This window comes from Xenopus laevis, chromosome 6L (assembly GCF_017654675.1).
Source record: "Xenopus laevis strain J_2021 chromosome 6L, Xenopus_laevis_v10.1, whole genome shotgun sequence".
NCBI lineage: Eukaryota > Metazoa > Chordata > Amphibia > Anura > Pipidae > Xenopus > Xenopus laevis.
Window position 1 is genome coordinate 89,383,298 of NC_054381.1, and position 10,519 is coordinate 89,393,816.

A 10,519-nucleotide genomic window follows, 5' to 3' on the forward strand; every position below is an offset into this window, starting at 1 on the left:
AAATTCGCTAGCGAAGGAGATAGACTCTAGTGCTACTTCCCACTCTATTTCCAGGCAAATTTTTGCTCTGGTGAATGGACGTAACTACGCAAATTCCCTAAGATGCTGATTTTACTGAACGTTTCCTCTTGCGCCAGACTTGCCTTCGCCACCTCAGACCAGGCGAAGTGCAATGATGTAGATAGTTCCTCAAAAAAAGTTGAAATATTTCTAAGTTCCAAAAAACGCTGGCCTCTTTTACTTTTTACAGGGTGATAGGCTGAAAAAGATCTTAATTTTTTTTTGGGGTTCCCTCCTTCCTCCCTACATTTCCTTATATATGGCACCTAATCTATACAGTGGGCACATGTGTAGGGCACTATAACTCCTCTATTTTATTTTATTAAGGTTCCCTGGTCTTGTGTAGTGTAATGTAGTTACTGCAACATATACGTCCATTGTACTTTAACTTCACACTGTATGTGTGCAACTTCGCAAGCATTCGGAACTTTGGATGCAACTTCGGATTTTCGTTCGGATTAGCGTTGTCCTGGCGAATCTACGCCTGGTGAAGTGTTGCGATGTCAGCGAAGCCGCCACTGGCGCAATTTCGGAGGTAAGTAAATTTGCCCCTCTGATTTTTTGCTTAAAGTAAGGCTAGAAATGCTGTATTTTGTATACTAAACATAAACATGAACTTACTGCACCACAAGCCTAATCAAACAAATGATTTATGTTTTCAAAGTTGGCCACAGGGGGGTCTCCATCTTGTTACTTTGTTAAACAGTAGACCAAGACTGTACATATGCTCAGTGTGGTCTGGGTTGCTTAGGGATTGTCATAAATTTTTGAAACATCACAAGTCAAATAATATCTGTCAGAAGCCGATACAGCAAGACTGATTAATAATCAGAATATACAGACAGTCCTTACTTGCTGCTTTCAAAGTAAAACTCCCAAACTTGGTTGCCCTTTTATTGGCCACCAGTGGGATCACCTGACTATAGCTGAAAGGGTGGGAGCTACAACATGGAGTCTGTATAAATGATAACAAACAAGGGAAAGTTGTGTATGAAGATTTTCATTCATCCAGGTCATGGTATATCTAGTATAGGTCAATCTAAAAACAACTGGACTTGCTGAGTAATCAATGAAGACGTTTCACTACTCATCCGAGCAGCTTCTTCAAATGCAAAAGAGTTTGTAACCAAGATTCACGGTGTTACACTAGAGGCAGAAGAAACAATGGTGTCATATGATGTCACTTCATTGTTCACATGTATACCTACGACAGAGGCGATTGAGACTGTAAGAAATCGACTGCAACATGATAACACCCTCAGCAGCAGAACGAAGCTCAGTTCCAACCAAGTTTGTTTGTTGCTAGATTTGTGCCTTAACACCACATACTTCAAGTACAAGAACCTTTTTTATAGAAAGAAACATGGATCTGCAATGGGTTCTCCAGTCTCTCCCATTGTAGCAAACTTGTACATGGAGGAAGTGGAAAGGAGGGCCATACTTACTTTCCAGGCAACTACACCGACTCACTGGTTCAGGTATGTGGATGATACTTGGGTTAAAATCAGATCCAATGAAGTGGCGGCCTTTACAGAACACATTAACTCAGTGGACAATAACACCAAGTTCACAAGGGAAGATGTCCACGAGAACAAACTTGCCTTTTTGGACTGTTTGATATGTATCCAAGAGGGGGGTAACAGGAAAACCCACTCATACGGATCAATATCTGTTGTTTGATTCCCACCATCCACTGGAACACAAACTGGGTTTCATTCGAACCCTGCACCACCGGCGGAATGTGTGGCAACTGATACAGAGTTCAAAGACAAAGAGCAAAAACATCTCAGAGGAGCTTTGAAAGCATGTGGCTACCCAGAATGGGCCTTTGTCAAAACAGCAGCAACCAAGCACAACAGGAACACCAAAAGAAATAACCGCCCGGAGACACATAGTAGGCGAAACATAGTCATCCCATATGTAGCTGGAGTGTCTGAGAAACTCAGGAGGATTTTCAACAAACACCATGTCCCTGTGTTTTTGAAACCTAGCAACACACTGAGACAAAAACTGGTACACCCAAAGGATCAAACACCAAAAGAAAAACAAAGCAATATGGTATACGGAGTCCAGTGTAGCAAGGAGTGCACAGACCTATACATTGGGGAGACAAAACAACTGCTCTCCAAGTGAATGGCTCAGCACAGGAGGGAGAACTCTACAGGGCAAAACTCAGCTGTCTTTCTACACTTAAAAGACAAGGGACACTTCTTTGAAGATAGCAAGGTCGAAATCTTGGATAAAGAAGACCGCTGGTTTGAACAAGGCGTGAAAGAGGCGATTCATGTCAAGGTGGAGAGACCATCTCTGAACAGAGGCGGGGACCTTCGACACCACTTGTCTGCTACATACAATGCTGTTCTAACATCTGTACCCCGACGGATTCAGAACACTTCACACATCCATTCATGCAACTCTCACAAGTAACACCTGTATCTAGGAGTTGCATGACACATTGGATAATCCTATCACAACTACACAGAATCAACACCTCTGTTAATTTCTTCAGATGTCACCTCTTTGAAGAGTTACAATGTGCCATTGTAAATGGATTAGTGGAAGAGTTTATATGACAAAAACTTCCCACACCAGTCAGTTGAACTGAAGAAGCTGCTCGGATGAGTAGTGAAATGTCTTCATTGATTACTAAGCAAGTCCAGTTTTTAGATTGACCTATACTAGAGATTAGGGAAAGTTGTGTTCACCACTAATTTTTAAAAACATTAAGTGGGGGTGCAATGAGTTTGTGACCACAAAATTCACATGGACAAATACAAGAGGTCCTCTGCCATTAAAAATCCTTTACCCTTTAACAGTTGGCCAACTGAAATATATTGCAATATATGAACAAACAATTTTAGTAGCTTAAGGCACAAAATGTTTCAATGTCTTTAATATATTGATAATGAGTTGAGTGCAGAGGACCTCTTGTATTTGTCTATATATATATATATATATATATATATATATATATACATGTACGCTATAATAATAATATATAATAATGTGTAGTACTTGCCATTAAACTGCCAAGACCGACCCTTAACCTGCAGGCACATAAAGTTTTCCTGTAACTAATAGGCCTGTTTAGCAAAGTGCAATCTGCAATTAACACTGAAAAATTTTAAACTGGTAAACCATAAAAATAAATTGCCTATTTATAAAGCAAAGGAGAAAACTAGTGCTGAGATTCCCTTTGCATATATCTGTACTGTATGTGTAATCAAGTAGAAAGTAGCTGACACTCTGTACTGGTGTCAGTGCATTGAAGTCAGACAAACTAGAATGCTATATTTATTCTGTAGAATTCTTTCCCATACCTGAGTAAACAGCTGTAGAATCTCTCTCTGTTTGTTTATGATAGCAGCTGCCATATTAGCTTGGTGTGTCATCACTTCCTGCCTAAGTCTCTCCCTGCTCAGTCATAGCTCTGGGCTCAGATTACAGCAGGAAAAGGAGGAAGGAGGAGGGAGAAAGAGAAAACTGAGCATGCTCAAGCCCGTGCCATGGAGGTTCAAGTTGAAAGAAGGAAGTCTGATACAGAAGCCTTTGTGTACACAATAGAAGGAAAGAAATCTGGTTTTTATTTTGACGGAGGACTCAGAGCAGCATTGCTTATGTATCATTATAGTATTTATATAGACCTTTTTGATAAATCTTACTTAGTTGTTACCTTTCCTTCTCCTATTGTTTTCATTATATGTCTACACCTGTATGTAGGCAATGGGCTTGAATATTTTTTTTTTGCAGCTCTATGGGATCTGGTCTTTATGTTGCAGTCTGTTAGTGAATGTATTTGGTCTCTTCATATTTTACAGTACAGTTGCTGTGCATACAATAATGATTATTATAAATGAATTGCTATATTGAAAAAAAATGGCATGGAACATATTTGTTTAATAAGAAATGTAAAACCTGTAATTCAAAAATGTGTAGACCAATAATCAGGCCCCGGATTTGTGTCTAGACCGCAAAGGCCTGGGTCTATTGTGGCAAAAATGAAGGGGAGGCATGCCGCCCAGCCACAGGGGTAATCACCTTGATCCCAGAGCATTAAGCGATTGACGCTTAGCGTTCCACAAATAAAATATAAACATGCACACAATCTTTCTGGGAGGGAGGGGGTGCCGGAGGACGCTGGCCTATGGGCACCCTCTGGGGAAATCCGCGCCTGCCAATAATATAGTCAACCAGAGTACATTTCGAAAATTATCCTTTTCCCTATTTATTGTTCTCTGTCACCCAACAGGATTGACTTTCCTTATTCATGCAGTCACCTGTACATTTTTAAAATTAACCACTGACATTTCTGTATTGTAGTAATGCAATTATTCTCTTATGGAATAATTAGGCCCTTTATTATTCTGGTTCATTTATACTTTTTAAGAGCCGTGATGAAATATTTTACCATACTTTCATCTTAAAATTATGGAGTTAATTTACAATTCTGTAAAATCTTCAAAAGGACTTAGTACAAGTGCCTCTTAATAGCAAATGCCTAGGTTTCAATGCATCCATCTATTAAGAACAGTGTAGTTTGAATTACTGGTTGTCCATTCAGTATGTTCAATTTAGGCTTGTTAGTGCTCTTGACCATTTTAGTAATGCTAAATAATAAAAATTAGACCATTACCACTTGTGGTTATATTTGGCATAGAATTAAACGAGTCCTGAAGGTACAGTGATTAAAATCAAATTATGTTTCAGAAACCAGGTTCAGAACCAAGTTGTAGACAAAAGCCGCATTTTGCCCCTTAAGCATCAACCTAACATTTTACTTTTCCACACAACCAGAAAAATCACTAGACATCCGCAAATAATTATGGAGAGTTTAAGGGACGCAGATGGTGAACAATAAAGGGCTGGTTCACCTTTAAGTTAGCATATAGAATAATATATAATGGCTATTTCTAAGCAGCACCGGGCCAGACCGGCCAGGCGCCCTAGGCAACCTGGCCGGTCGCAGTGCCCAATAGGTGTGCTCACATGTGCATCAAAGAAGAGGCTAAACGTTAATTTAAAGGTAAATAACCCATTTATCTTGTGCCTCACTCCGGATAAAAGTCACAATTTTTTTAAAGAAAAACAAAACACCTTTTACTTTTTCAGCTGGTCTTTAAGTATACCTCAGGAATCTAGTGCCCTCTAACCAAGTCTAGATCTTAATTTACAATATACCAAGTTAATGTCTTCGCCCTTAAGAAATTATGTTCTGTCTACCCTTGGTGTATGTCCTGTTTGGTAATATAAAGACCTCCTTTAAACTGTTGGTTTAAAAGGGAAAACTTTTTCTAAGATATAATTTAAATTGAAAGTGTATGCACCAATTTTCTATTCTCTGTTTTAAGGTAATGTTTTAATTTTTATGTTTACCAAAACCCACTTGTCCCCAATGTATACCTATGAAAAATTGTTTAGTACAAGTAATGTAAGGCTGACATACTGTATGTATGTGTGTCTGAGTGGTTTGGGTGGTTGGCTAAAATTTGTATCTTCCTATCAGTTTACATTCAAGGCAATGCATCCGATTAACATCAATCATGAAGCAGTGTAAATATTAATTATTTAGTGAGGTTAACCATACCAATTGTTGAATAAACACAGAGCAGTAGCGCTGTAATTATTGTTTATCATGAACACAGTCTAGTAATAAAAGATGAAAGAAGTAAAATAGTAGGAAATGGGATGAGAATTGGGATGATAATGTAGGTGTAGGCTAATCTGAATTGAAGAAATACAGGTATGGGATCCATTATCTGGAAACCTGTTATCCAGAAAGTTATCATTATAATCAAATCATTTTTAAAAATGATTTCCTTTTTCTCTGTAATAATAAAACAGTACCTTGTACTTGATCCAAACTAAGACATAATTAATCCTTATTGGAAGCAAACCCAGCCTATAGGGTTTATTTAATGTTTACAGGATTTTCTAGTAATCTTAAAGTATGAAGATCCAAATTACAGAAAGACCCGCTATTTGGAAAGCCCCAGGTCTAGAAAATTCTGGATAATAGGTCCCATACATGTATACCCTATTAAGGGGCTACAGAACATATTTATACCTTTAATGTTTTTGCCAGCAGCATGAATTGTGCTGGGTTAGATAACACTGGTTAACAAGCACTGCCAGATTTCTAGATAATGAGTTTGAACAAAAAATAATGTGTTTGTAGGATAGAGATGGAACATGGAAAGACTGGAGATATTGCATATACAACATATTTCTTTTATCGTTTAGCATGTACTTCAGGAAATGCTGTGAGATAAAGTTATGCCTGTAATGTGTTCTTATAAACATTATTTTTGTACTCTTAAGACTCTTGTTTATAAAGATAGGGTAGATCTAGATCTTTTAAGTCACAAGAATTTAAGGTCAGGGATTTAAATCTGAATTTGGATTTGGAGAGGTGATCATGATAAGTGCTGCCGCTGCCGCAGAGCAGGTCACTACTACCCATTCGATTACAATGGAGTTAAACTGCTCAAAGTCACTTGTGTAGCATGACTTGTAAAAACTTGTATATTACAAAAATAATGCACCCACTGAAAAATATGAACTGTTGGGAAAGTCCCAACCTGTACATCACTAGTTGATAGCAATATATTCTACTTATCATGAAGTAACTGAAGACCTGTACCCATGCAGCCTATCCTTTAGTTAAAAAGAATTTGATTGTCACTAGAGGTGACAGGTGAATTCGTCCAGAAAATGATCAAAATGCGTATCTTCTGGCTAAACCCTCATGACATGGCAGTGAAAAGCCATTCAATACAGTTACATTTAGTTACCTTTCCCCCTGCTAAAAACAATAGCAGTGATTACACCCAATTTGTTATAGGCCTATGGGAAAATAAAACAGGCATTTGTGATTTTTGGTAATTGTGTAAAAATGAATATTGGGCTTTCAGAAAACTGGTTTATGTAAGGCTTACTATAATGGGAAAAATTGATGAAAAGCATTATATTCTGTACAAAAGCACACTAACCAGAGACCTCATCATGCCTGTGGTATTCCGCTCTTGTGTAGGTTCAACACACTTCCTGGGAACCCTGGAAGTAACACCTTATCAGGATAAGTGTTAATTCTATATTTCTCTTACATCTAAATACCCTGTACTTTGTACTTGACCTCAGTGTGTTTGGAAAACTTACATGTTATATCAGAGCTAAGCTAAGCAGGAGCATTGACACACTGAGCAAGCTGTATGTAGCACGTGGCCACTAGTAACATGGTTAGGGGGTTCTTCACAGTCAGGTTGTGGAATGCACTGCTGGGTGATGTTGTGATGGCTGATTCAGTTAATGTCTTAAGAATGGCTTGGATGATTTTTTGGACAGACATAATAGCAAAGGCTATTGTGATACTAAACTCTATAGTTAGTATAGGTATGGGTATATAGAATTTATATGAAAGTAGAGAGGGGTGTGTGTATGGATGCTGGGTTTTCATTTGGAGGGGTTGAACTTGATGGACTTTGTCTTTTTTCAACCCAATTTAACTATGTAACTATGTAAAATAGCATTTAATCGAAAACAAAATTGTGCCTAATGTTTACATTTTGCACTTTGTATAAATGAAAAATCTATAGTATACTGTATATCTAATAAAGAAGTAGCATTTTCATTTATGTATGTAGGTCATTTTAGTTGTTAATAATAATAACTTTAAAAAAATGACAACACTTTGAAAAAAGTTGACCTTCAAAAAACAAAAATGCATACATTTAAAACTAATCCTAATGGCAGATGCGTTGTATATACAGCAGAAGAGAAAATATGATCTGGCTGCTTTCCATGTTCTGAATCTATGTGTGCTAACAGACACAGGACACACAGAGCAGATTTTGATGCATAAATGCAAAAGTGTGCATTTCCACATGTAAATCTGATGGCTATCTGATGCTTATCAAATTACATACATTCAGTGAGTGTATTGTATATGTAAGTGAAGCCATTATCCTTAAAATACAACACACTCAATAAAATACTAAAATAATTTCCCACGTCACTGTTTCCCAAAAAAGCCCATACCACTTCAGGAGATGTCTCCTTTTTTCATACCTAATGAATATTAGTGCTCCTACGAGAGGAAGGAAGAGGTTCTGAAATGCTGGTACACTGAGTTCAGGGAACTGATGTGACACACATTGTAAGTGCTGTAAAATGCGACACCTGTGACAAACTGCAATTGGGCACAGAGTGCTCAATTATAAATGTTGACCAACTTTGCACCTGGGCAACAACTTATGGCAACCAATCAAATGTTTTCTTTCATTGTTCAACCTGCAGCTGGCTGAAAAAATCTAATCACTGACTGGCTGCTATGAGTTACTGCTCATGGGCAAAGGTGATAAATACAAGAGGTGACAGGGGCCAGTATCTTTGTGAATAGGAAATTAAATGTCAGCCATAAAATTCAAATGTACAGATATGAAATTCATTATCCATAAACCCGTTATCCAGAAAGCTCTGAATTACGGAAAGGCTGTCTCTTATAGACTCAATTTTATCCAAATCCAAAATTTTCAAAATGTTTTACTTTTTTCCATTTAATAATAAGATAGTACCTTGTACTTGATCTAAACCAAGATGTAATTAATGGAAGCAAAATCAGACTATTGGGTTTATTTAATGTTCACATGCTTTTCTAGTAGATTTAAGTATGAAGATCCAAATTACAGAAAGATCTATAAATGACCCCTTTTATATACCAATAAGGCTATATTGTGTAGCTATAAAAGGAGCAGAAGCAGATGTCCAGTCAGAGCACACAATCAAAATACTGGGAGACATCTGTCATTAGCTTTATTTCACATTTCCAGTCCAACTCCACCCCTGTCCTGCAATTCCTCTGACCAATCCTAGAATATGCAACATTCAAATCTGAACCTATCACTGCACTTCTTCCAATCTACTAACGAGCTAAGTTTTTTTAAGAATTAAAATGTAAATAAGCAGAAAATGTGTAACCAAAGCAAAATCATTTATGAAATACATTGAAAGGAAACATGCACAGTATTAGTATTCTGATCTGTTTAATCCTACAATAGCAGTGCATTATCAATTGTATTGCATGATCTATTCAAGGCTTATCACAATTGAATGAGTTAATGCTAACTGAATAGGCAAATAAAAGTCACTAAGTAGTGTTATGGCTATAGATTTGAATGTTTCCATGCCCCGTCAATCTATACAACCTAAATGCCACAAAACCATATCATTCTTGCCCATAAAATAGCATGTCCCACAACTGTTGTCTGTAGCATGCTTCCTTTCTCACTGTATCAAATCTATTTCTACGCTGATTTGTAAGCAGACAAAATTGGTGTTGTTTTTTAGTTTCACTTCTTTCTTTTTTTCTGCTTTGAAAAGGGAGAAAGGACAGATTGCCCTATTATAATTTGTTCTGGCAATTATTGGAAAGCTCCAACTGTGAAGGAAGCCACTGCTTGCTGATGCAGAAAACCACCCAGCCATGTCAGGCCCAAACAAAAGAAGATCTTCTTTTCTCTGTGTTTACTGAAGCAAGCATTGACATATTGGCCAGGGTACCATCCCATTACAAAATCTGGTAGAAGACAAAAAGAGATATAGAAACTGAAAGCTGTCGGTGTAAAATGGAATCTGACAATTGATGTGGATGAGTTGTTTTGACTACCTGGTCACATAATTCATCACAACAACTTGGCTTGGTTGAATGTTGGCTTACAATGTCTCTTTTCTATAGGCATTCTTGCAAACAAGAAGGCAGCAGGCCCTCTATATTGAGAAAATGATTGAGTGTTAGATTATTTACTAAAAATGGGGAGGGGGGGCTGTTTTAATAAAGTAGGTTTGGGGTGTGGATTAATAATTATCCGTTTTGAACCCAGTGCTGGCAGTGGTTAATATGCAACAAAACAGTGTGACAGCATAATGATTTTACTACATATTACTGATTTCTAGAAAGATACAAGATAATTAGACAAGACAATATCATTGTGTATGTTCACATGTTTCACAGTCTATTATATTAATGTACAGTATATTTCCTAATTTTTAGGTAGGTCCCACTGAAACATAGCAAGCAACCAGTCAAATTTTATAATAGCTAACCTAGCTTAGCCGGATAAAATCAAGCCTGGTTAGTGTCACTCTATAACTACCATAATTCAACTTAGTGGGGCAATGGCATAAGCAAAATGTCTGTCTAAGAGCATGTACATGTGAAACCAACAAGAATTGGTTCTAAATAAACCCAAAAATCATAAGCCACTAGAATTTATTTTAGACAGATTTGTGTCTGAAATATTTGCCATAGAACCTATTTATCCTATTTATTAGACAATAAATTGTTGATGTACTACATACACAATTCACCATACAAAAATATAGCAGCCTTTTTTTTTTACAATTGGCACATTTCTGAGGGATGTGCTTGTGCACTCCATAGTGCTATAGCTATTGTGTCCATAAA